Source organism: Dryobates pubescens, chromosome 3 (assembly GCF_014839835.1).
Source record: "Dryobates pubescens isolate bDryPub1 chromosome 3, bDryPub1.pri, whole genome shotgun sequence".
NCBI classification, from domain to species: domain Eukaryota; kingdom Metazoa; phylum Chordata; class Aves; order Piciformes; family Picidae; genus Dryobates; species Dryobates pubescens.
In genome coordinates this window covers 24241044-24268990 of record NC_071614.1, presented here as the reverse complement: position 1 = coordinate 24268990, position 27947 = coordinate 24241044, and positions in this window count along the sequence as shown.

Here is a 27947-nt window from a genome sequence, read left to right as displayed (position 1 = left end):
TAGCAACAATTTAAAATTTGACACTTGGACCACTTTCTACATTACTCTTTCCCTCTCTGTTTCTTTCCCTCATACCCAAAGGAAGAGCCAAGAAACCCTGAAATAGCCTAATCAGTTTCTAGGGAAGATTCCAGTAGAGACTAAGCCCTCAAGCATTTAGACAAGGCTAAACCACAGAAATGCAAAAACAGCTCAGGAGCCACAGTTCAAAATGCCCAGCAACTTTTTCTTTCTAAGAATCCATAAGGTACATCTTCCAAGTAATACAAACACATCTGTCTAATTTGCAGCATCTTCACATCTTTGTTAAAAGCATGAAGCTACTAAGTAAGTTCTCAAATGACATAAATACTATGTCATTTGGGCAGTAAGTAGCCTTTAGAAGTTATGAGGGAGAATGATAAAAAACATTTACCTTCTTTTAATATTCCTTTTTTTCCTGCCAGTCTTTCTTTCCAATTTGTGCTGTGTACAGTTGGCATCTGGATTTCTTCCAGAATGGGAAAATCAAGTAAATAGATGACCTGGGTATGTCAGTGAAAAATAAAAAAATCACAAGACTTGGATCTCCAGAAGAAATTATCTGTTGCCTCCAACAGTAAATATCTACTGAAGGAGCTATATTGCACAGTGCTTTCTTTGGGATTTTGAAGAGATTCCCTTTCACTGAGTCATAGGAGCGTTCAGGTAGAAAGGCCTCTAGTCCAGCCTCCTGCTTAAAGGAAGATCAGCTACAATAAGCACTGGTTAGGCCAAACCTTGAGTCCTGTTTCCAGTTCTGGGCCCCTCAGTTTAGGAAAGATGTTAAGTTGCTGGAACATGTCCAGGGAAGGGCAACAAAGCTGGTGAGGGGTTTGGAACACAAGCCCTATGAGGAGAGGCTGAGGGAGCTGGGGTTGCTTAGCCTGGAGAAGAGGAGGCTTAGGGCAGACCTTTTTGCTCTCTACAACTACCTGAAGGGAGGCTGTAGACAGGCAGGGGCTGGTCTCTTCTCCCAGGCAACCAGCATGAGAGCAAGAGGACACAGTCTCAAGCTGCACCAGGAGAGGTTCAGACTGGATGTTAGGAAGAAATTCTTCATAGAGAGAGTGATTGCCCATTGGAATGTGCTGCCTGGGGAGGTGGTGGAGTCATCATCATTGAGGGTGTTTAGGAGGAGACTTGATGGGGTTCTTGGTGCCATGGTTTAGTTGATTTGATGGTGTTGGATGATGGGTTGGACATGATGATCTTGAAGGTTTCTTCCAACCTGGTCTGGTCTATTCTATTCTATTCTATTCTAAATATCAGACCAGGATACTCAGGGCTTTGTTTAGTCAGGACTTGCTGAGAGCTTTTTTCCATGTTAGATAGTGGTGCCTTTCTTCTGAATTATTGTATTCTAGCTGTTTGAAACAAAATAATCTGCAGACCTAGTTTATTACAGACTCCCTGCTGCATAAGCATCAGCCTTCACAAAGTGCCCTGGGCTAGCTTTCAGGTGTGGCAGCCTGAAACTTCAAACAGAGCACCTCAGTTAATGTTACAGAGTCAAGGGATGCAGACAAGATGCTTGTAGGTACGCCACCTCTGTGTAATGCCTTTTTAGACCACATCATACTTTCCAGTTAAGACAACATACTTTCTAGTTAAGTCCTTTTATCATCTCCATTCAAGGAACTCAAAAGAAAAAAACTTTTAAAGCATCATACTTAATATTCAGTAAATAGAGCAGTGTGGACTGAAGAAGGAAAGACAACATCACTTCCTTTAGCAGTTGAAAAGTGCTTTGAAATCCTACATGGAAGATACTGGAGAATGTAGGTTCCCTGCAGGATTTCTTAGATATTGTTGACATTTTAAACTCCTTTAACTCTGAGTATCCCCACTGATTCTTCTGTAGAAAGATGAATATTAAAGCACAGTGCAATCAATAAGACATCAGGAAACTGAGAACCTTAGAAGACTGGAAACAGCAAAGTGACACCACAGGAGAAATGGAACTGAGATAATCTGTGTTACCCATTTTGTATTTACAGCGTTTAATAAATGGAAGCTGTGTCAGCTGGGGAAAGAACATGACATATTGTCAATTTATACACAGTCAGATCAAACATAGATAAATACAACAAGCTTCAAGATGCATTAACCCTACTTCTTTGTGAGATATGCAGATCTGCTGCCTTAAGTTGAAAAAAAAAGATAGAACTATGAGAATGGTGAAGCATTTTTAGCCCTGAAGGTGGCCTTTGTAAACTACTAGCAGAGAATACAAAATTCTTCTCACTCCTCAGTGTTTGATTTGGAAGAACATTCCTCTGGCATACATGTTAAAGAGCAACCATAACTTTGGGAGTTTGGAGGAGTTATTGGGTAAAGTATTGTTTTCATCTAAGACCATTCTAGCTTACTCACAGAGAGACATGACAACAATAATCGTTCTGTGAAAGATTCATTCAAGCTTTAAAATCCACACAAAAGACCACTCAAGTAGACCTGTTGTGAAAATTCCAGCATCAGTCATCATTATTAATGGTATTGACAGGAAGGTCTTGCCTTAGATGCAGCAAGACCTGAGAGCCAAGCATGATCTAGTGCAAACCTTACCTTCACCCTCAGGCATGGTCTCAGAGAAGTTAATAATGGGGTCCCTGACACAGTAAGCAGTGAACCAGGGCCAGAAGCAGAAGGAAAGAGGATCAGAGGCAGGACTGGGAAGAAGCTGCAACATGGCTCCAAAGTCCATCCATATGGGTACACCTGCAATATCACTGAGGCAGGGATCAGTGGCTGAAATGAGGTTAATCAGCTCTAAGTGCAATAGGAATTTTTTGCAGTTGAGCAAAGGGGGACAAAACCATCTTTATATCACAACAGTGAAGTGTTCATTTTTGTCTGTTACTCCAGAATCAAACAGTCCTCATAAGTAATCCACATAAGGCCACTTGCTTAATCCCACCTAGGCAACGACAACTGGCAAACTGTGTCTGACTCAACCATTTTTCTCACACCACCTCATTATATGCATTTGGAATAAAACTGCTCTATACCCTGCTGAGTAACCTTTACAAAGCATACTGCTTGTCGAGTAGGGTTCAAGGAAAAAACAGCAATTCAGGCTTTGCAAGAACAGAACCCAGCTTTTAACTGGAATTGAATTTCCACAGTAAGACTAATAATTTTTGGTACTAAAAATGCAAGTAATTACTGTTATAATAGGGTTTTTGCATCCACAGGTGTTCTGGCTGCTCATCAGCCTGAATGAAAGGACCAGGACTCCTGGTTTTAAAAAGCTCACAATGTTCCTGCTTCTGCAAAGTTCACTGAAAGGCAGGAGGAATAATTTTCATAGGTGCATAAGTCTCTTCATGAAAGGCCACAAACTTGATGTTCACTCAGGTGTCTGGGAAAAAGTATTCAAGGTTAAGGTTAAAATGCCAGACAAAGAATATACTTGGTCTCCCTGAACCAGCTGGAATTTAACACAGCCTTTGTGTGCCCCGTAAGAAAACCAAAATGATTGTACTGGTTCAGAGCAAATATCCACCTAGCCCAAAATTGCCTGTAAGGAGATATGTAAGGAAGCATAAATATGGGATAATTCTTCCTGTGATATTTCTTCATGCTACCTTATCCCACCTCCAGCAACCTCAGCTCAAAGGGTTTCCTCTGTCAGTACTGGCTTCTCTGTGCAGCCACTTCCAAGGGATCCTTCTTTTATGGAATTCCTAATTTCCCCCTTGAAACCACTGTTTACCTGATACTTCCTTTCATTTCCTTTGGTTTTTTGACATCTACCATACTGTGACCTGACAGTTTTAAGGAAATAGCAGCTCTTTCCCATGGCCTCATTCCCAAATGGTTATCCTCTGCTCAGAAGCCAATGTTTTGTGTGAATCGTTTGCCGTCTTCTGCATCTTTTTACGTGTATCTACATGGCACTTCATCTGGTATCTTACTGCCTTGTCACTCATTTTCCTAAGGTACTTCATGAGGCTTCTCTATCTACCTTTGTCCTCACTATTTGAGCAGCTTAACATCACCAGGAAAGCTTTCCAATATTCTGACTTTATGGATATGTGATGGAGTTGGTGTGCTCCTTTGGTCACTCATTCAGGTTCTTCCTGCACACAGGGTTAACTTTAGAATAGAATAGAATAGAATAGAATAGAATAGAATAGAATAGAATAGAATAGAATAGAATAGACCAGGTTGGAAGAGAACTTCAAGATCATCACATCTAATCCATCATCCAACTCTACCTAATCAACTAAACCATGCAACCAAGCACCCTATCAAGTCTCCTCCTAAACACCTCCAATGATGGTGACTCTACCACCTCCCCAGGCAGCACATTCCAATGGCCAATCACTCTCTCTATGAAGAATTTCTTCCTAACATCCAGTCTGAACCTCCCCCGGTGCAGCTTGAGACTGTGTCCTCTTGTTCTGGCTGGTTGCCTGGGGCAAGAGACCAGCCCCTGCCTGTCTACAACCTCCCTTCAGGCAGTTGTAGAGAGCAAGAAGGTCTCCCCTGAGCCTCCTCTTCTCGTGGCTAAGCAACCCCAGCTCCCTCAGCCTCTCCTCATAGGGCTTGTGTTCCAAACCCCTCACCAACTTTGTTGCCCTTCTCTGGACACATTCCAGCAACTCAACATCAAGTACACTTCCAAGTACACTCCCTGCATAAAACACATGCACATTTTAAACCAAGAAATTACATTTCAGTATTTTTTTGCTTTTTCTTTTCTCCAGATGAATTGGTATCTTGCCTTCTCCATGTTTATTTCTAAATAGGACATTCACTTTTCCCAGCAGGCAAATGGCATTACCTTCATAAAGAATTTTTGGGTTTGTTTTCTTTTTTGTTTGGTTGTTGGTTTGTTATGTTTCATTTTTTGGTGTGTGTGGGTTTTTGGGATTTTTTTTTTTGTTTGGTTTGGTGTCTTTGGTTTGTGTGTGTGTTTGTGGTTAGATTTTTCTGTATCTTCAGCATGTGCACTTTTCTGTGCATTCTCAAATATGTGTGTATGGAAATACTGAAATTAATATTTAATGTGAATGCATTTGACTCTATTCTCAGAAGGCAGCAGTCTTTTAATAATAGCTATATTTTCAGAGGTGTCTAACATCAGAAATATAGAAGAACTAAACCATCTATTCACCATTTTGTCTCTCCCATGATATTTTCTTCCTTTTCACTTCACAGATGAAAGGGTGACTACAGGGACTGAAAATACAGGCTTTCCCTTTATGAAGCTACAGCATAATGGACAAAGAAAGCATTAAATAGTTTCTCTTGTATAAACTACAGTTTTAATTTCTAGAGAAGAAAGCAGATTGAGAGTCAAATTACTTTATCATTTACCAGTGCATTATTAGATTCAAAACAAGCATTTATCCTGCTCCAAAATGCAATTATCTGTGTATACCACTTTGTGACCACCGCTCAGCAGCATGCAGAAAGAAGTTTTTCTCCAGGCAAATAAAAACCAAAACAGATTCACTTTCTTAAGAGCGCAATAAATCCTAAAGCCTGGCAAACATTACTGGTCTCCTATGCTCAGCAGTGCTGCTTAAGAAGGGAGATACCATTATGTCTTTTTTTCACTTAAAGACTTAGTATCATAGTATCAGTCAAGGTTGGAAGGGACCACAAGGATCATCTAGTTCCAACCCCTCTGCCATGGGCAGGAACACCCCACACTAGATCAGGCTGGCCAGAGCCTCATCCAGCTTGGTCTTAAACACCTCCAGGGACGGGGCCTCAACCACCCCCCTGGACAACCCATTCCAGGGCTTCACCACTCTCATGGTGAAGAACTTCCTCCTCGCGTCCAGCCTGAATCTCCCCACCTCCAGCTTCATTCCATTCCCCCTAGTCCTATCACTACCTGAGATCCTGAGAAGCCCCTCCCCAGCCTTCTTGTAGGCCCCCTTCAGACACTGGAAGGCCACAATTAGGTCACCTCTGAGCCTTCTCTTCTCCAGACAGAACAGCCCCAACTCCTTCAGTCTGTCCTCATAGGAGAGAAACAAGTTTATAAGATGCAGTCACACTAATAAATATTGTCTGGTTTTATGAGTCATTATATATTAGGTACAATTCATATCCACACAAGTTTCATGCAAAGTCTATAAACTTCATTATATAAAGAATTCATTTTTACTTATTACCTCACAGAGTTGAAAATATTCCTTCTTAGACCTATTGCATTAAGATTTGAACTACATTAGTATCCACCATGTCTAGATTGCAAATGGTCTCTTAATATCTCCAACTTCTGAAATCAGAGACTTCTACCATGTTCTGAGTAACCCTTATTTAGTGGTTTAAAGCATTTGTAAGTTAAAAGCTTGGAAGCTGTCACATTTCATCAGAAAAAAAAGGGAAAGGTGCTTCAAAATGAACAGGGCAGAGATCCAGTCCAAACACTGGAATCACAGGATCCCAGCATGCTGGAAGTAAAAAGAGACCTCTGGAGATCACTTAGTCCAGCCTCCCCACAAACACTGGTATGCCTAGATCAGGTTGCACAGGAACACATCCAAGCACAGTTTTGACAGTCTCCAGAGAAGAAGACTCTACATATAAATTGAAGACCAAGATTTAAATGCTGTCATATTTCTGTCTGTTCTATGATTCAACATGAGCCAGCAGTGTTTCTCATGCAGCCCAGAAGGCAAGTCATATCCTGGGCTGCATCAAAAGGAGTGTGACCAGCAGGTCACAATAGGTGATTCTTCCTCTTTACTCTGCTCTTGTGAGACCCCCATCTCAAATATTGCATCCAGTTCTGGTGTCGCCATCATAAGAAGGACACAGAGCTATTGGAGCGAGTCCAAAGGAGAGCCACAAAGATGATCCAAGGGTTGGAACACCTCTGCTGTGTGGATAGATTGGGGGAGCTGGGGTTGTTCAGTCTAGAGAAGAGAAGAGAAGATTCCAGGGAGACCTTAGAGCTGTCTTCCAATACCTGAAGGAATCCTAGAGGAAGGCTGGAGAGGGACTTTTCATAAAGTCTAGCAACAGGACAAGGAGGAATGGTTTAAAGGTGAGGGAAAGTAGGTTTAGAATGGATCTTAGGAAGAAGTTCTTTTGTACAAGGGTGGTGAGGCTCTGGAATAGGTTGCCCAAAGAGGTTGTGGATGCCCCCTCCCTGGGGGTGTTCAAGGCCAGGTTAGATGAGGCCTAGAGCAGTCAAGTCTAGTTGAGAAGTGCCCCTGTCCAAGGTGGGGAGGTTGCAGTAGATGATCTCTGAGGTTCTATCCAACCTAAGCTATTCTATGATTCCCAATATCAGTATTGCAAAAGTATCATGGAAATGGTTTCTCACAGTGTATGTTAATGTTTTTATTTAGGAATCACACTGAGCTAAAATATGAGAACCTGCCTCAGAAATAACACTGTCAATATGTGAAGAAAGCAAGCTGATGAGAGTGTTACATTGAAATTGTATAATGAGTAAATTTTCTTTTCTCAAGACACTGTTCACTGCTACTGCCTTTATTTTAGTCAGCTAACCTAAATATATATTTTATCCTAAAGTTATGTTTTACACTGAGCTGGATGTTTGATGATAATGAAATAAAATACACATGCATGTAATTATACACATTATATTGGGCCTTAGCTTTTTAACTCTTTAGGATTCTTCAGAAGCTCATGCATATCACAAGAAGATAATCTGTCTCCAGCCTCTATGTCTTTATTCCCTTCATTAGACAGAGGGCACCTGCCTGTGGTGGTGCACCTCAGCAGAGTATCCCTCTACATCTGCTTAGTGACCTGAGGCAGATGATGCTACATCATTTGACGTCCAATATCAGCATTGCCAGTAACAATGAACTGGTGTTTAGATTCTTTCATGTGAATCCTGTTAAACCTGGGGGGTGACATGATTGGTAGATATCCAAACACAAAACTTTAAGGAAGATGAATCTGCATGCTAGACCAGATTCTTCCATGGCAATCAGTGAGTTCAAGGAAAGCATACAAATGAGAAGTTGTAGCTGAAGAAAGAGCAGTTGTGATAAGAAAAAAAAATAATTTGGATGATATAAATTATATAATATAATACAAATTGAGATAATATAGAGTAGGATTAAGCATATCACTCTCCTGCAGTCTTAGCTATCAAAAATTCATGATTAGGTTATTGCAAGACTATGATATTGCTAACTTTTAGCTGATTTTCATAGGGATCATCATCTTGTGCTTTGGGCTGATGTGGCCTTTTGGGCATTTCTCAGCTTCTGGATGGAATGGGCTGCTTCAGGCATGGACTTGTTAGTGCTGTCTCTCAGTAGGGAAACAGGTACAGTGGTGAGCATCAGACTGGCAGGATGAAAACATGTGCTTGATATTTTTCAATAGAATGGCACGTCTCCAGGGCATGTCTCCAGGCAGAAAGGACTCTGAGAAAGGAAAGCAGCAGGCAAAAGGAGAAGTGACTGTAAATTCAAGCTACGGGACTGAACAGACTCTAGTTACTCTGAACTCATCCCAGTTTGGAAATGCCACTGAATCCTTCTCATTTCTGTGTCAAGCCTCCAGCGTCAGACAAGTCTGCCCTTGGGAGTGTCTGAAACCACAGTTGTGGCTTAAAATGGCATTCTGAGACCAAGCAGGGACTGAAAAAAGACTAATGGCCTCCCAGTCATGGTAGTTAGGCTTTCTCTTGGGAAATGGGAGACCCCAGCTGGCCCAGGCACTGTTTGGGTTTGGCAGATCTCTCATACAACAAAGGTCAGGAACAAGGTGAGGGAACTTTTACAGGCCAATGCATGGCTTGGCTTGCAGTGCTGCTTGGTGGAAGTTTGCCTCCCCATTCCTGTTCCACTGAGCAACATAAGGCAGCAAACAGAGAGTAGGCATTCCCTGCTGGCTCCTTACTGTGCAAACTAGGCAGATCAACCAGGCTGCAGGTGAAACTTCGGCTGGGGTGGGAACATGCAAATTGCATCCCAGGTTGCTCCAGGGGTGCAGCCCATTCCCCAGGCTGAGCCTGCTGATCTCTGAGACTTTGCAGAAAAATCGACAGGGTTTGGTGGCAGCCAGGAGGGCCAATGGCATCCTGGCCTGCATCAGGAACAGTGTGGCCAGCGGGAGCAGGGAGGTCATTCTGCCCCTGTACACTGCACTGGTTAGGCCACACCTTGAGTACTGTGTCCAGTTCTGGGCCCCTCAGTTTAGGAAGGATGTTGACTTGCTGGAGCGTGTCCAGAAAAGGGCAACAAGGTTGGTGAGGGGCTTGGAGCACAAGCCCTATGAGGAGAGATTGAGGGAGCTGGGGTTGCTTAGTCTGGAGAGGAGGAGACTCAGGGGTGACCTTATTGCTCTCTACAACTACCTGAAGGGGGGTTGTAGTGAGGCGGAGGTTGGTCTCTTCTCCCAGGCAAGCAGTACCAGAACAAGAGGACACAGTCTCAGGCTGCATCAGGGGAGGTTTAGGCTGGAGGTTAGGAGGAAGTTTTACACAGAGAGAGTGATTGCCCACTGGAATGGGCTGCCTGAGGAGGTGGTGGGGTCGCCATCGCTGGGGGTGTTCAGGGCGAGGCTTGACAGGATGCTTGGTTGTATGGTTTAGTTGATTGGGTAGTGTTGGATGATAGGTTGGACACGATGATCTCGAAGGTCTCTTCCAACCTGGTTAATTCTATTCTATTCTATTCATTTCCATACTGAGGTGAGTTCAGACATCTAGAGACTGTTTAGTCTATACTGTGAAACACTGCAGTTTGCTCTAATTCCCTGGCTATTAGGGCTGGAATTAACAATTTCCTAATGTCATCCTGGAGCCAGTGTCCAGAAAATAATTAAATGCATGAGAAGCCCTTCAGGTCCCTCTTGCATTAGCTTATCCTTCCATAAGGTGGCTGCTTAAAAACTCCTTTTTTGTGGTCTCTTTTCTTAGTAAATATTAGAGCAAAAACTTGCATTGTCCCATCTCAGGCCTTTCCAGCTGAAGCACTGTAGTTCTTCAAGAGGGCAGTACAGGTAACAAGGAGGAACATTGGAGATGGACCAGAGTGTGAATTCAAGTTGACAAAATGAGCTAAAGGTAATTGCCAATTTACACTGCAAAGCAGTGATTCCTCTGAAAATTATTTTACCTACAAATACTGTAGGTAGCCTCTGTCTAATATAAAAGGGGGGAAAAAAATCTACAGATTCCTAATTTCTTGGCTCTGCTACATATTTGTACATGGTCCAGGCAATTCTGGAGTCAGTTTCTCCCATTCTTTAATTTACTTTAAAATACTTTTTTTTTTTTCCATAGGATACAAATAAATTAAAACTAAACATCTGGGGAGCTGCTTAGTATTATTTGTTTCTTCCAAGCTGGTCCCAGGGCCCCTCTTCAAATTTCAGGCTCCTGTGATGCTAATTGTTGTCATGTGTGCATGCAAAGAGTGATAAATTGGTTTCTACCCTGAGGAGCTTAGAGCTCCCTTAAAAAAAGAAAAGAGATGAGAGGTTTTGCATTTGCATATTAGTGATCTGTCAAGTCTCTCAACTGGGAGAGAGGTTCTCACAACTAGCTGTCATCCCACACTTCCCCCACATCGACTGTTTGCAGAGCTTCACCTCAGCATCGCCACTGGGATCTGCCCATCACTGGTTAGAGGTGTAAGGCCCAAGAGATGTAGGGAGGTGTGTCACTGTCCCTGGAGGTGTTCAAGAGGAGATTGGATGTGGCACTTGGTGCCATGGTCTGGTCATGAGGTCTGTGGAGACAGGTTGGACTCGATGATCCTCGAGGTCTCTTCCAACCTTTGTGATACTGTGATACTGTGAATGAAAGACATGCAACCAAACTGCGCAGAGATCTGCAGCGTGCTTCTGATGGAGACCTGCCCCTAAAGGAAGATGGTGGTTAGAGATGCGGCTCTACAGGACCAGCCACACCATCCTGCTGCCCATGCTGGTATGGAATGATCTGCTGCAGAGGGCTACATGCACAGGATAAAGAATAAATCAAGAGATCTCTGTGCAGGAGTATAAGATAAGGTTGTGGAACTTTGAGGACAAACACTTTATGCAAGCCCATGTCTGTTTGCTTTCAAAAGTCACCGGGACTGGATGTTAAAACGCAGTACATCATAAGTGGATTATTACTGCTTATCATTACTTGCTTCATTAATAATTACAAATTCTTTTGAAATTCCCAGATGACTCCTGTTGTTTGTTTTTTTTTCCTTCTTGCTATTTCAGTTAGGTCACACTGGGCTTGCAAGGGCCTAGGAAGGAGTTCACCTACGCTTGCCTCAACTGTATTTGAATAAAAATCTCTCCAAATTTAAGTGAGGAAGAATGCAAGGAGTTCTCCTGAGGAGGTTGGATTAATGGATTTCAAAAGCAGGTCTAGGGGGAACTGGAAATAAAAGGGAAACAGCATCCCGTGGGTAGGTGTGATAAACTGATTTCTGGAGATGAAAATGATATCTTTATTTCTGGCTATCAGGGAGCAGCAAGGACAGGCTGCTCTGCAGGGAAGGGGAGTCAGGATCCTGGGGCAACGTAAGACTGGCAAGGAAGCAGCCTCACTGGCCACAGCACCAGAACAATGTAGGCAGATTGGGTCAGATAAGAGTCCAGTGAGCACCCAGCAAGTCCTCAGCACTGAGGCAGGTCTCAGTCAAGCCAGAGGGCTAAGTCCACAAGTCCAGATCAGGGAAACAGGACACTGGAAATAAATACATCTGTGATGGAGGTGTGCTGTAACTCTATTATGGACAAAGTGCAAGACTTTCAGCTTGAAAGAAGCCAACAAAAGTAGAAAGAGCACCTGCAGACTCCTCCCCCAGCTCTTTCATTCAAGGCCACTGGCTGCCCTCTCTCATCTCATACCTTAGCCCAGGTAACCAAACCCAAGATGGCCCTCAGATTAACATCTCTCATCCAAATGACCCTGGGTTTTACCAAGGCTCAGCAGAAAACCCTATCTTACTCCTGTCAGAGCTTGGTGGGAAACCCAGGCACCACGGATTAAGTGCAAGCTCAAAGGGAGCCAGATGATGGCTATGACCTCACAAGCTCCTATGGCTTCTTATTATTGCAATCATACAATTCAAATGTGTGATTCAGTTATGTAATATATGCACAGCTTAAGACTATTGACCCGATATTTCATTTGGTGGGAAATATAGCTTCTCCCTGCATTTAGAGTAGAATAGAATAGAATAGAATAGAATAGAATAGAATAGAATAGAATAGAATTAACCAGGTTGGAAGAGACCTTTGAAATCATCGAGTCCAACTTATCATCCAACACTATCTAACCAACTAAACCATGGCACCAAGCACCCCATCCAGTCTCTTCCTAAACCCCTCCAGTGATGGTGACTCCACCACCTCCCTGGGCAGCCCATTCCAATGGCAAATTACTCTTTCTAGGAAGAACTTCTTCCTAACATCCAGCCTAAACCTCCCCTGGCACAGCTTGAGACTGTGTCCTCTTGTTCTGGTGCTAGTTGCCTGGGAGAAGAGACCAGCCCCCACCTGGCTACAACCTCCCTTCAGGTAGTTGTAGACAGCAATAAGGTCTCCTCTGAGCCTCCTCTTCTCCAGGCTAAGCAACCCCAGCTCCCTCACCACAAGAGGCTATGGAGATCTGATTTATATACTGGTTGCTCTACCGCAGCTATAGACTTCACAGTATCAAGACTGATCTTTAGAGAATTAAGAGATACCATCCCTGTGAAAAACAAACAGCACTTCCAGAAAAAAAGCAAATATTTAAGCAAAGCTTGCTTCAGCTGTACATATAAAAAAAAAATAGATTACTAAATAAAATGAGATGTCAGGAAAGTCAATAGAAGGTTTTACCCCAAGTGATTTGATGGCATTTCATGCTGACTGAATGGTGCCCTCTGGGGCTCTAATTCTAAAATATAATACAGATACTCTCTGAAGTACTACAGTTTTAGAATTCTGAGTGGAGAGAAAATGTGGAGCTCTACAGATTACAGCACAGCATCTTTCCCAGTCAGCCCTGCGCTGCTGATCCTGACATTTACTGTATGGCTTTTATCTGAAAGAAGCAGCATCTTTCAGCAGATGCTAACAGGTCCAGTGAAATGCAGAAGATAACACTCCTAAGGTGCAGAATTACTGTTTTGATGTGCACTTTAAAAACACATTACTTTGGACAGACCTCTGCTTTCAGACTGAGAGTCCAGGTGAACATTTTGATAGGACAATTCTCTGTCCTATCTTTAGATCTTTCTAGGCAGCTTTCACAGACTGTTTGTGGAGGACATATATTAATTGGGATCTCATCAATAGGGAGGAATCCAACAACATGAGCTGAAAATGTGAGATTTTTTTTCCATTTTCTTTGCAATGAGACTGAGACACTTCTGCATGTAAGGGGAATGAATGAAAGCTGACCGTTGCTTCAAGGCAGCTGGAATTGAGGAAGAGGTGTGGTTGCTCAGGGCCAGGGTCTCAGTGCAATGTAGCAGGAAATTGCAGGGCTAACAGGCACAGTGCACCAGGCTAGGGAGTGAAAATCTGGAGTGATTTCCTCCCCCCCAGCACTTCTGGATTCACCATTGCTCTGTAAGACTCCAACAATTCCTTTTCCCTTCTACTCCTTTCTGTCCTTTTTTTTTCCCTTCCTCATTTCCTTTATGAGCAAGCGTGGTTCCCGTCGTGTGCTCTGCAGCTGTACAAATGGAATAATTTGCCAGAGAAGAGGTGATGAAACCATTAAATATTGTTTTTATCTTTAATGGAACTGTGAAGATAAAACTGTATGAGCCTTGTTATCTGGTGGTGTATACGGATTGTACAAGTCTAATTGTGTTGGACTGTAGTTATTTCCTGGAAAGGTTTCAGTGGAAATATTAATGGCCTGAACAGTATAATCAAAAAGAAGGGTGGAAATGTCACAAAGCTGAAAATGGGTATTTCATGGTTTTTTTTTAAGAGAAGCTCACCTCTCTGAGCAAGATTCTGGAAGCATTTTGATTAAGCATTATAAGCTTTCATACCTGCGCCCTGCCCTTTCTTTCACCCCTTTCAGACGACACAAGGAGAATTGTAATTCCAGGCAACTTTTAAGTCTCAAAGATCAAAAGATGTGACATTTCTTATGGCACAGAAAATGGAAGAATGTAATTTGGAGGAGTTTCTATATCTCTTCCTGTGACATGCAGTTCTAAGAATTCTGCTGTTTTCTTTCAGGTAAATCTCCTTCTGAAGATGAATGGAGTGAATACATCTTGGGAAATGTATTATATGCCAGAAACTTGTGACTCTGCATTGTTCCTGTATCATGTTTTTATTTCAGCCAATCTGCCAGTGAAAGAGCTTAAAATATTCTAGTGAATGATTAGATAAAAATCTATTTTTCATTTCTTCTGTTTCCTACCTCCTACCCCTTCTGTGGTTCTAAAGACAGAGATTTATGATTATATCTTAAAATGAAATTTGCAAGCTTAGAGAAAAGCATTCTTAAATCAAATTATGCTTCTCACTTCCCCCTTCAGCACAAGTCACTGTTATGCACAACAGCTAGTCATGCCATCTCCCTTTTTAGAATAAAATAGAATAGAATAAACCACGTTGGAAGAGTCCTTCAAGATTATCATGTCCAACCCATCATCTAATGACATCTAATCAACTAAACCATGGCACCAAGCACCCTATCAAGCCTCCTCCTAAACACCTCCGATGATGGCAACTCCACCACTTCCCCAGGCAGTCCATTCCAATGGGCAATCACTCTCTATGAGAAGAATTTCTTCCTAACATCCAGTCTGAACCTCCCCTGGTGCAGCTTGAGACTGTGTCCTCTTGTTCTAGTGCTGGTTGCCTGGGAGAAGAGACCAACCCTTGCCTGTCTACAGCCTCCCTTCAGGTAGTTGTAGAGAGCAAGAAGGTCTCCCCTGAGCCTCCTCTTCTCGTGGCTAAGCATCCCCAGCTCCCTCAGCCTCTCCTCATAGGGCTTGTGTTCCAAACCCCTCACCAGCTTTGTTGCCCTTCTCTGGACACATTCCAGCAAGTCAACATCTTTCCTAACCTGAGGGGCCCATGTCACATGTTGTCAGCAAAGATGATCTGTGGAGGTAATTTTAGGTATCTATTTTTCCTGTTGGACTATACATAATCTTTCTTCTAGGTGTTTGAACTTTTCCTAGCCCTCATGTGCCTTGGGTGAGCTCCAGACACCTTTCTGCCAATTCTGAAGCCTACATTCAAACGTGTGGTGGGTTACCACTGACAAGACTGCACTGATTTATGTAGGAACTCTTAATGCTTGACTTTCTAAGAGACCTTTATTTCCAGTTACAGTGAGTACACTTCTGTCTGGTATTTGCAGGCCTCAGAAATGTTAAAATAGATGTGTTACATTGGTAGATTTTGGGTTACCTCTGCCAAGGAACATTCAAGCCCACCTACGAGGCTGTTAAGAGGCCTTGAGCACAAGCCCTATGAGGAGAGGCTGAGGGAGCAGGAATTGTTTAGCCTGGAGAAGATAAGGCTCAGGGGAGACCTTATCACTGTCTACAACTACCTGAAGGGAGGTTGTAGCCAGGAGGGGGTTGGTCTCATCTCCCAGGCAACCACCACCAGAACAAGGGGACACAGTCTCAAGCTGCACCAGGAGAAGTTTAGGCTCAAGGTGAGGAGAAAGTTCTTCACTAAGAGAGTTGTTAGCCATTGGAATTGGCTGCCCAGGTTGGTGGTGGAGTTACCATCCCTGGAGGTGTTCAAGAGGGGATTGGATGTGGCACTTGGTGCCATGGTTTAGTAGTCATGATGTCTGTGGTGACAGGTTGGACTCGATGATCTTTGAGGTCTCTTCCAGCCTTGGTGATTCTGTGGTTCTGTGTGATTCTGTGAATTCAATGTCTCTCTTTTTTCACCTGCAATGTTGGGCTTTTTCCCTGGGATGCAATTACTGCTGAAATGATATTGTGGCATTTTGTGAATGGATGCTTCACAAACTGGTATTGTAAATGTGCCATCACTGGCACCAGGACAATAAAAGCTGTATTTGGAATGAAATGATGACTCAGGGCACACCAATGGTTTTTAATTTGCTAACTAATGACTTGCTCGGTTACAAAACTTTATCTGAAATTCACCTTCTGTATCTAGGAGACTTTTATGCTTCCTGGATGAAACTAAAATTTTAAATGGTGCTTTTTAATTATAAACCAATGGATGTATCTCTTGTGAAAAACAGCACTGTACATTCAGTAAAGTGCCAAGTGTTATCCCCAGCCTGGGGATGTGTTTGGCTGCAGAGAGGGTGTCAGGGGCATTTTCCCTCCCTCATGCTCCTGCATGGTCTGTGAATAGCAACAGGAATCATCACAGAGATAGAAGAGGAACTGTTATTACATAGGTAGTAAACAAATGATGTGTTGAACTCAAAATAGCATTCACCATTGAAGGGTTAAGAAGCAAGATCAGAGGAAGAAATAACACCAAGACTGAGAGGGGCATTAAAAAATATTTCTTTTATGTTCTAGAAAGAATTTGGGGATAAAAACCTGATTTTGTATGATAGCAACAATCTACTGTTACTTTCTCTCTGAGACTTGATTATAAGCATGAATGAGAAGATTTATTTTAAGGGCTTTTGATTGATTGGGCTGGGGGTGGGAGGAGGTGTAACCTGTTTTAGAGAGTGAGATACAAAACTGATACAGTTATTAATAAGCATTTTGTGGTTGCATAAGCTCAGAGTGGTAACTGCTGGCATGAAGACCACTCACAGAATCACAGAATTAACCAGGTTGGAAAAGACCTTCAAGATCATCATGTCTAACCTATCACTCAATACCATCTGATCAACTAAACCATGGCACTAAGTGCCTCATCCAGTCTCTTTTTAAACACAGTAATGGTGACTCCACCACCTCCCTGGGCAGGCCATTCCAATGGCAAATCACTCTTTCTGTGGAGAATTCCTTCCTAACAACCAGCCTAAACTGCAAAATTGTTTTAGAATCATAGACCCATGGAATTGTTGGGGTTGGAGGCAACTTCAAGGATCATCCAGCTCCAACCCCTCTGCCATGGGCAGGGACACCTCACACTAGATCAGGTTGCTCAGAGCCACATCCAGCCTGGCTGTAAAATCTCCCAGGGATGAGGCTTCCATCACCTCCCTGGGCAAACCATTCCAGTGTGCCACCATCCTCCTGGTGAAAAAATTCTTCCTAACATCTAATCTGAATCTACCCATTTCTATTTTTTTTTTCCATTCCCCCTAGTCCTATTATCACCTGACACCCTAGAAGTCCCTCACCCACCCCATTTTCCCCCTTTTTATCCTCAAATCCCAGAGCACCTGAGCTCTGTTGTAGTCTCCTCCCACCCCAGGTGTGGCTACTTGGCCCTCCCCACCCACTCCCCTTTTTAATCCCCCCAGGAAAGGCAGAAGCCCCAAGCTGAGCCCATCTGGGCTGGAGGATCCTCCTCTCATCTCTGGTGAGTCCTCATGGGGCACACTGGGTGATGGTGGTGGTGACAACAAAGGCCGGGGGGCCTGGTGGCCCCCCGGTTCGGTAGGAACAGGATTAATTTCATTCCAGTATTATTCATGGGTGTTGGCTGGGCCTCCTTGCTGGTGCTGAGCTCTTCTGTGTGGTATCTTGGCTGGTGAAGATCTTGACCCTGGCTCTAGGATGGGTGCAAAAATGGTGCTGATGGAGCAGGAGCAGTTTAGTCATAGGATATTACACTAATTACGCTATTTTTACCTGGAGGCCTCTTGAGTCTGCTCTCATCATTCAATAAGTCTCTGCTTTTGTGCCTCATTTACAGACCATTTCTTCCCCCCTCACTGCTTTTTTTCAGAAATAAGGAATGAAAGGAGGGGGAAAAAGCAATAAAGCATCTCTGGAAAATGCATTCACTTATCAATCAACTCTGAACAGGAAGCCTTCAGGAAGAGGGGCAGGTTGGAAAGTGAGAATCACTTCTTATGAATCACAAGACAAATTTCATAGAGAACAGACAGGAAAAGACTGCATCTTCTCCAGTGTGCTTATGTTTCATGGTGGTAAATGCAGAGGGGGAAAATAAAGTTCAAGCTGGCTTGGTAATCTCAGTCCCACTTCTCTACAGAAAGAATCACTGAGAAAGGGACATTGTGACAAGTGAATACCCATCCTTCCTACAGAAAGCCAGAATTAACCAGGCCAGAAAAGACCTTTGAAATCATCAAGTTCAACCTATCACACAACAACATCTAATCAATGAAACCATGGTACTAAGTGCCTCATCCAGTCTCTTTTTAAACACAGTAATGGTGACTCCACCACCTCCCTGGGCAGCCGATTCCAATGGCAAATCACTCTTTCTAGGAAGAATTTTTTCCTAACATCCAGTCTAAACCTCCCCTGGAGCAGCTTAAGACTGCATCCTCTTGTTCTGTTGGTGGTTGCCTGGGAGAATAGACCACCCCCCACCTGGCTACAACCTCCCTTCAGGTAGTTGTAGAGAGCAATAAGGTCTGCCCTGAGCCTCCTCTTCTCCAGGCTAAGCAACCCCAGCTCCCTCAGCCTCTCAGCTTGTGCTTGTGCTCCAAACCCTTCCCCAGCTTTGTTGCCCTTCTCTGGACACATTCAAGCAACTCAAAATCTTTCTTAAACTGTGGGGCCCAGACCTGGACACAGTACTCAATGTGCCATACAAATGTACAAGGACTCAAAGCCTCTGCTTTGAAGAATTGACCTCAAAAATGAGCTGTATCCCTTCTGTTCCTCTGCCTCAAGCTTATTCTCACCAGGTGGGCAGCTAGGTGTCTTCCCTGTGTTCAGTTGTCTAACCCTAACTGTGACCAGTTGACATGTGTTTAAGGATTTCTACACTTTTGCACAAGAGGCAGAACATGCCCACATCATGCACAGGAACTCTGCCATAGCAGGGCCTGTGCATATTTTGTTGCCTCATCTTAGTTTGAATCCAGACAGATGTGGGGTCTTGGCTTTGGGTTTTGGCCATTAAAGTTGGGTTGTGCAAGACAAGAAAGATGTTTCCTCACTGCACAGGTACTCCCTGTGCATGGAGAAGCAACATTCCCCAGCAAACACTCCATACCACCTCTTGCAGAGCATAGTGTGCTCTGGTCCCTTTGGAGGGGATGTGCAGAACAGAGGACTTCTGCTCCTTCCCTGGGCAGCACAGCTCCTGCAACCTAGCTGTGCCTAAAGCATGCTAACAGAAAAGACTGATTTTTAAGACTGGGCTCCTGTGAATCTGCTGGGGGAAAAATACTCTATATTGAGCTGTTTAACCTTTTCACACTCTCCTTCCTATCCTTACATCTGTGAAAATAAATCCTAGGGACACAGTACATTAAGCTATACAAACTCCCCCTCTCAGCCCCAGTAAATCTATTTTCCCATTGCAGTGAAGTGCTGGGAAGTCAGAATATATTTCCTATTCTCAAAGCAATGCTCTTCTGTGTTGAAGCACTTTCCACTTCCCATCATGTTCTCTTCTTCCCTTGCTTTTGTTTTTAATTGACTCTTTTGACGCTCAGAAACAAACTGACACAATGTAAGTAAAAAAAGACAACAAAGGAACAAAACACCCACCAACAAAATACCCCAAAGCACTGCCCAGTCTGTACCCCTCCAATCTGTAGCTGATTGAGGTGAGATTCTTGCCACTTACAAAGAGCACTTTCTACTTTTCCTGAGACTTTGTGACAAAACGTGTTCTCTAGATTTTTTTTGTTCTTTGAGCTTAACATGTCTTGTGGAGATTAAAGAGAAGAGTATCTGCAATTGAAAAATCCAGTGGCAGCCACAGATAAAAGAACATGAATTGTCTCCAATTAGTCCCCTTAATCCTTGACAGGTTTATTTCTGCAGGTAGGTTTTTCTCATTTTCATTTTGGATGCTGGAACAGAAGTTAGTATGGAAAACCTAAACCTATCTCAGTCCCACTGACTTTTAAGTTTATTCCTATTTTAAATATAGGGAAATGAATGACAAGTGGCAAACTGGTATTGCTGGAGGGTGAGGTGGAGGTGAGGCGTTCCTGCTCTTGGGCAGAATTGAGGTGCTCTGTGGCTCACCCCTGTGCCTGACTGAGAGCATGGCTGTGCCAGGCTGTGTGGGAAGCAGAATGGCATGAGTATGGCTGTGGGTGCTGGAGGGTGAAAGGGGCTGCAGCAGCCTCTTCTTCTCCCAGAGGCTGACATCTGATAGCGGTGATGTATTCAAAGACAATGAGAGATTGGAGAGGGATTTTTTTTTCTTCTTTCCTTTCTGTAGGTAAGGATGATGTTTCATCTTGGCTTCTCTCTTTCTAGATTGCTTTTATCTTATCCTGATTTCTCTTTCACTATTATTTCCAGCTATTCTTCTCTACTTTTTAATTTTGCTTCTTCAGATCTATTTCCAGATTTCCTTTAACTCCCTCTGTCCTTTCTATGTCAATTTTTCCATATTCCCTTCTTTAGTTTCTTTGATACTCTTAAGTTCTCTTGCCTATGTATCTTGCAGTATGCCTGCTTACCAAAGTCTGGGGGTGGTGCTCCTTGCATGAATGATCACTATAACAGCTCTGGCCAGCCTTTACCTCCATGGGCTCCCTTCAGTATCTTCCCAGTTCTTCCAGATAATGGCAGGTCAGATAGATGAGGGCCTGTATCACATAATATAACTCCTTATAATAAACTTAACTTCTAAAAGCCAAGAAAAGAAAGAATTCAGTTGACCTGTACAATAGAAGCTATAGAACTTCCTTGAATTAAATGCTTATGTGTCTGACAATATCCTAAAGCAGGTTTTTAGGAGGGAGAAAAAAACCCCAAAAGCATGATAGGAGAAGCCCATGTTAGATTTCCTCTGAGAATTTCTAGCCTTCATCCTGCATTGTTAGAAACTTTTGAGCCTGCTTTGCCTTTACATGTTTCTTCTTAATGCATAACAAATGCATAACAAATAACTGTGAGGCTGGGAAGAAAATGTTATCTCCTAAATGGATCCCTCCACACCTTAATGAAGGCATTATGTCTTCCTTTATCTTTTTATCACAGCTTATGGAGAATGACAAGGGTGGCAGTAAATGCTCTTGCCCATTTCCCATGTGAGGAGAGAAAGCACAGCTTGAATCACTTGCACCATGCTTCTGTTTCCATAAAGTTGATGTAAATCATTCTGCACTACATATGGAAGGCAAATTGTTGCTACATCTAATCTGTGATACTGCTTGGGCTGCCATTGGAATAATTGGGGAAATTTCACTTTGTGCAACACAACTGTGAATGATCAGCCAGTCTCCACCTTTTAAATTGCAGCATGGCAGCGTGCCAGAAATTAGGCACTCAGACCCTAATGCCTCTCATTTCCTCTTTGGCATCAATGTAGTCTTTAGTCTTTGCTGGCATTTTACCAGTGGTAGCAAAAACAAAAAAGAAGTGTTAGAATATAATTTTTAAGTGTTTCCCACTAAATTTCATGTTATTTTCCACTGAATTTTGTATTTACTAGGAAGAAATACAGATTTCTTCACCTCAGGACTGCTGATGAATTTGTTTTGGTTGGAAAAAGTTTTTAAAGCAATTAGATTGTCAGTATTGGAGCTTTGTGCTTCTGACCTTGGTACTACCCATGTATTTTCTCCTCTCCTCATGAGGTGCAGAATGACTAGTCACCTGAAATCTACCAGGTGTGGGTTCATACTTTCTCTTTGCATCAGCAGGTGCCTTCCTAGAGAGTGGCAAGCATTCTGTTTCTCTCAAGTACTGCTTCTGACATAGTGAATCAGAGATATCAGTTTATAGGTGTTGTAGTTTGAGCTGGGTGCCCCCCTGGTGCATTCACTTCCTGTGTCCAGAAGTCCAGCCCAGAGGGATGGACACAGGAAATTGTGTATTTCCTACCATAATTCTTTGCACCACTATAAGATCCAGTGCAGAGTCTGGCACTTCCTCTTTCCTTCCCTCTCCGAGACTTGGTAACTGGGGGAGAGATCTCCCGGCCATGGGTCTGATTGGGCCCAAGGCCACAGGGGGATGGGCAGTCTCAGGCCTGGCCAGCTGAGACTAGCCCAGCAGAGGGAGGGGGAAGAAGGAGCCCTGGGGGTTTTGCATGCACCCTCAGGTGGGGATGGGATCTTTCTTTGTCACTGCGCTTTGGGTTTTCTGTAACATTCACTGCTTTCTATTTAAACTTTCATCACTTTTGCAATCCGTTTGCCTGAGTCGTTATTTCTGCCTGTGGTGGGGAGGGGATCTGCCCCAACCCATTACAATAGGTAACGGAGTGCTCCCTGGGTGAAGCATTTAGATCAACTGCATGGCCCCTCACCCCAAAGCCTAGGTATACCAGTTAGACTAGTTAGACCAGTTTGCTTGTTGGACACTTTGACCTCTGTGGTTCTGTGTATTGCCCTCCAAACAGCCCCACCACTCAACATAATGTCCATGGGTTTTCTTTTGAGTCTCACTCCTCTGATAGAGGGAAGGTCTCTTAACTGGTAAAGTGTACACACAACCAAATGGATGCCCAACCTTTGCACCTCTGCATACATGTGGGTTTTGTTTGGCCTTCTCTATTCATCCTCCAGCTTTGCTTCTGCAGTAAATATATTGTTCTAGCCTTCATCATTCTCAACTAAATAAGCCAAACTGCTAAGCTTCATCTATAAAAAACCCTCCTCTTTAGCCTAGTCATCTCAATTATCCTTTTTTTCATCTCTTTGAATACATGACTGGAATACTACATGATCTTCAGCATGTTTCATCGCAGCAGTCATTTTGTGGTTTTGACCCTAAACAAAACCCCTTAGGTTTTATTTCACTTCTAAGTTGTTTCGCATCTTGGTTTGGGTTTTTGTTGTTGTTGTTGTTTGGTTGGGTTTGGTTTTTTTGTCTGCTTGGGGTTTTTTGCTGCTCTTTTTAAATTTACAGTTCTTTTTAGTATGGGTAGACCTCTCCAGCAACTGCTTTTAAGTGTTTTGTTTTGGCACCTGAATTGGTAAAACAATTATTATCCTGCTTGCAAATGTCGCTTGCTTGGTCAGTGCATTCACAAATATTGTTTTTGAAACCTTAAAATGCTTTTGCTTTCTGCTGCTCTAGCTTTCCCAGCATGCCAAAGTGCCAGTTAGACCAGAATCCATGATCTATCAAGCTAAATGGGACAGACACCTCGATACCCATGAAGGTCTAGGCTCTTGTCATGATGCCAGCTTTATAAAGTCCTTGAGGTGTATCTAAATGCAACCACCCCTGCAAACCCTACTTACATTGGGCTAGTGGATAGCATTTAAAGGCTCACTCTGAAAACTGTGCTGCAGCAGCTCGTAAAGGGAGTAAGAGCTCTGTCCTCTTACAGAGTCAATTCAAAAGCTCTTTGGCTTTCGTGCATTAGCAGCTGTTGAAGCCATCAAACCCACAGTTCTGACAGCTATCCCCAGCACTGTGGAGGTAATTGGGATAATGCAGCTAAGCAGGAAACACCATGAGGAAGAGAGCTCTTCAAACATGATCTTTTCAATCTTCAGAGTTCATTAAGCTTCTGGTCACAGTATTTCTGACATTGCAGGTGCTTGCAGATCTATACACAGGAATGCTTCCTCTTTCATGCTCTTCTTTCTCGACAGGCATCAGTAATATGAATGCAAACAATCCTTTTCATGGACGTTGAAAACCAAGCAATTATGGAATAAAAGCCCTTCTGCTTCTGCTGGCAACTGATGAATTGACTGGAACCTTAATTATGCTTGAATTCATGGTAATATAATATTCAGGAAGTGAGAAAATCATCAGGCTATGGGAAAAAAAAAAGAAGGAAGTTGTTTTTTCTTTGTTCTGTAGTATTGTGAAATCATTCTGGACGTGGGCCAAATCCACTTCTCCATGATGCTGATGAAAATGAAGAGAAACAGCTTTTAGTTGCAATGATACCTTAACTTACATCAGTGCAACAAGAAGATGAGTTTGCCACATACCCCAATGGGAAGGTAATTTTGACCAGATGTCTAATTGCATGTAAATCATTTGGGCAAATTGTCCAAAATTTTAGTTCAACTGAACTGCTAAGAGAAGCTGCATAGAGGTGCAGTCCCTGAATATCTTTAAAATGCAGGAGTTGAAATCCATAACCAAATATTGTTACTGGAGTCTCCCTTGGTAAGAACAAGAGGGAACTCAGCAGTCCAACCAGAAAATCAACCTGAAAGTCAAATAAAGCCAAGTGGCCAATAACTAAATCAAAGTTAAGTAGAGAGATGTTGCTCAGAGGGTTCCATCTATAAAACACACTTCAAAGATCTATTCATTTTTATCTAATCTATGTATCTCCAGTCATCTTCTAAGTCACCACAGTTTCCAAAAAAAATTCAACACTTTTTGGAAGTGTGAATTGAAATGTACTGGGCAACAGTTTCAGCAATGAGTGGTCTGCAAAGTTTGCAGTCGTATTTGTCATCATGTTATTACTAGGTGGCTTTTGAAAGCGAGGATAACTGACCTCTGAATTCAAAAAAGCAAAACTGAAATGTGGTAGGATGATCAGAGCTGGGATCATTTCTTGGGTTGCTTCAATTTGATGCAAGTATTGGAGATTTTGTGGGTGGTAAGTGCATGAGATCAGTTAACAAGGAAATATATACTTTTATAAAGTATGGGTATAAAAGGTTTTAAGTGGAAGGGCCTGTGGATGACTAACCTAGGTAAGATAAGACTCAGAGGAGACCTTATTGCTGTCTACAACTACCTGAAGGGAGGTTGTAGCCAGGTGGGGGCTGGCCTCTTCTCCCAGGCAACTAGCACCAGAACAAGAGACACAGTCTCAAGCTGCACCAGGGAAGGTTTAGGCTGGATGTTAGGAAGAAGTTCTTCATAGAAAGAGAAACTGGCCATTGGAATGGGCTGCCCAGGGAGGTGGTGGAGTCAACATCACTGGAGGTGTTTAGGAAGAGACTGGATGGGATGCTCAGTACCATGGTTTAGTTGATTGGATAGTGTTGGATGATAAGTTAGTCTTGATGATCTCAAAGGTCTTTTCCAACCTGGTCTGGTCTATTCTATTCTATTCTATTCTCCTTACTGTTTTACTTAGAGCTTTACATTGCATTCCTGAATTTGTGAGCGAAGTATCTCACTGAATTACTTTGGAATTACTAAAAAGCCAGTTGCTTCAGCAACTGACTGACGTTGGAAAACTACACATTTTCAATATACCCAATTCTGGGGTTTAATAGGCATAAATTTAATCAGAACTGCTCCTAATTTCCTGTTGCGCAAACTGGAAGCCAACTGCAGAAATGCAGGTTATGTCTATAAGAAAAAAAACCACAACAAACCTTGATGGTAAAGTGTGAAAAATCTTGTCATTAATGTCAAGCACTTTTTTTTTAATATACTTCATTTTGTCCTGGTCTTATCCTTTTTTTGCCCTTTTTTTTTTTTGGCTATTTTTGTTGGATTTAATTTATTATTTTTATTTTATTTGGGGGGGGGGGTCTGTCGTTTTTTGGTTGATTGAGTTGGGGGTTTATTTGTTTGTGGGGTTTTTTTTGGGGGGGTGGTTGGTTGCTTTGGGATTATATGAAACAAATTGGAACTGTTTGTGCACGATGCTGGGAGCACCTAGCTAGCTGATCCATCCACTTTTTAATAAATGAAAATAAATGGAACCCAAGATATTTTGTACTTAAAAAGGTTTGTGGTCTTTAAATGTTCAGCATTTCTTCTATCTAATGTTGTTGTCTCTTTTGTCAAACAGTTTCCAGAAAAGAAGCCTGTTCAAGCCCTCTGTGTTCTATAGGAACAGGATAACAGGAGCCTGTAGTAACAAACCTGTTGATGGGTAAAACAGTGCTTTGAAAAGGTTTCTAAAAAGGATTTTATCAAGTGAACTTTGAAGATGTGATGTGTTATGCTCATCCTGGAAGCAGGGGAGGGAGGGCTTGTGAGAACATTGCCCTCCCTGAAGGGGGTTTTCCCCCTGGGAAACTGAGTTTAGTCTGTTCCACTCCCCTTCCCTGTCCAGTAAGCTTATAAAAAGGAGGACACTGCAGCCATTAGCTCTCTTGTCCCCTGCTTTTGCCTGGACAAGGATTGCCACTGGTTTCCCTGCTTCTCTGCCACATGGTCCTCCCTGCTACACCCATGTGTTTGTATTTCATATTTCTTTTTTCCCATCCATCCTTGCTCCTTACCCTTGTGACCCCTGCCTGTTATTGTTGGATATATATATATATATTGTTTAAAGAAAATTCTTTACCTCTCTACTTCTAAGCTGAATCCAAATTATTTCTTGGTGGATTTGCTCCTTTCCTTTCTTTTCCTCTCCATTGGGAAAGAGGAGGGGAAGCAGGGGAGGGTTTCTCAGCCTGGCCCCTATCTGAGCTCCAAGTCCCAGTTAAGGCTCAAACCACCACAGAAGAAGAGGCAAAGACAGGTGGTATAAAAAAAAACAAAAGGGAGAACTGAAGATAACAAAGAAACCCCAAAAAATCGCTTGTCTAATTTGTTACAGTGTCTTTGCTGAGATGCTTAAATAATCTATCAATAATAAAATTTTACTTTTAAGTTTGTTTCTTCAAAGAGGTACATTGAAGTGAAATAATGCAGAGATGCTAAATGGTGTAGAACCGGTTACCAGGCAAGAAGGATCTCACTCTTTATGCTTTCCAAATACTTTTTCTTTTTTTACATCATTCATTGTGTGGAATAACCCTCTTATAACCTCGAATGAGGCAGTTTCAATCACACACTGCCAAAAGGTCAGTCTCTGTAAATGTCAGCCAGCTCCTTCCTTTTGTATTTATATTGAATTTGGTGAGGTATCTGGTGAGTTCCCAGCAGATCTGTCATTGGACAACTAAGTTAAAGGGGGGAAAAAAGGCAGTGAGCTGAATAGAAGCTTAATAAATGGTAGGTGAGGGTAGGGAAAATGCTGGAAGAGTAGCAGGGTTCTTTTGACTCTAGCAGACTGGAATTATGTATGTTAGGTACTTCATTACTGCAGCTTCTGCATGCCTCAGGTCCCTAAGTTCCAAGAGCACTATGTCAAACAAGGAGGTGCTTCTTGCACCAACTGGCATATGGTTAATGAAGCATAGAAAAAGAGACTCCCAAAACCCACTAAAATAAGAGAAGCCTTCAGGAGGTAGTTATCTCCTTGAGATAGGTCTACCTTTAGAAGATATCTTCATCTATAATGGCTTTATCTACGCCTCCCTTGGTGGTCAGTGAGAGAGCAGGCACCTTTGGGGCAGGAGTCTGTGTAAATGCCTACCTTAAGAAGTGAGGAAATGGGTCTCAGATGCATTCTCTTCTTCTAAAAATGACCATAAAAAGAAGAACTGACTCACTGAGATGTAGGTGTTTGTATAGGAGCCTGCAGGTGGATTTGCATCATGTCAGACTTCAGCTGTTTGGACAAAAGAAGGGTCTGGCACCCTGCATTACCAAATCCTGACTCACTACTTCCCTGAAGGGAGGGTCCCATCCTGCCTTTCTTGACAGCTAGACAAACAAAAAAGCCTTCAAAGAAAGGCAGGAATTTGTACATCTGGATTGAGACCTCACCTCATGTTTGAAACACAAGTGCAGTTCTGAGTGTCCAGCATACAGAGACCTGGCATGTGCTGAGTGCACAGCAATGCTGAAGATTCAGTGAAAACAGCTGCAAAATTCTATTAGCCACACCAGCAATATGACTAAGAATTGCTTTTCACAGAAATACCAAAATCACATACAGTATTGACTCACTAAAAAAATAGGTGCATGAATTAAGATTCTGTCTGTTTAGGTACATGAATTATGCTCAGCTCTTGGAATCTAACAGAGAATCCTTCCAAAAGTGAGTGCCAGAGTTCACTTTTATAGCTAATGGGGGAAAAGTAAGTGACTTTCAGTGCCTTGCCTCCAGAGGGAAAGCCAGTCTGCTGAATTAAAGATGACTGGTTCCCAACCTATGTAAACAGCTGCTATAGCCTTTCACAGAATCAAAGAATGTTAGGGGTTGTA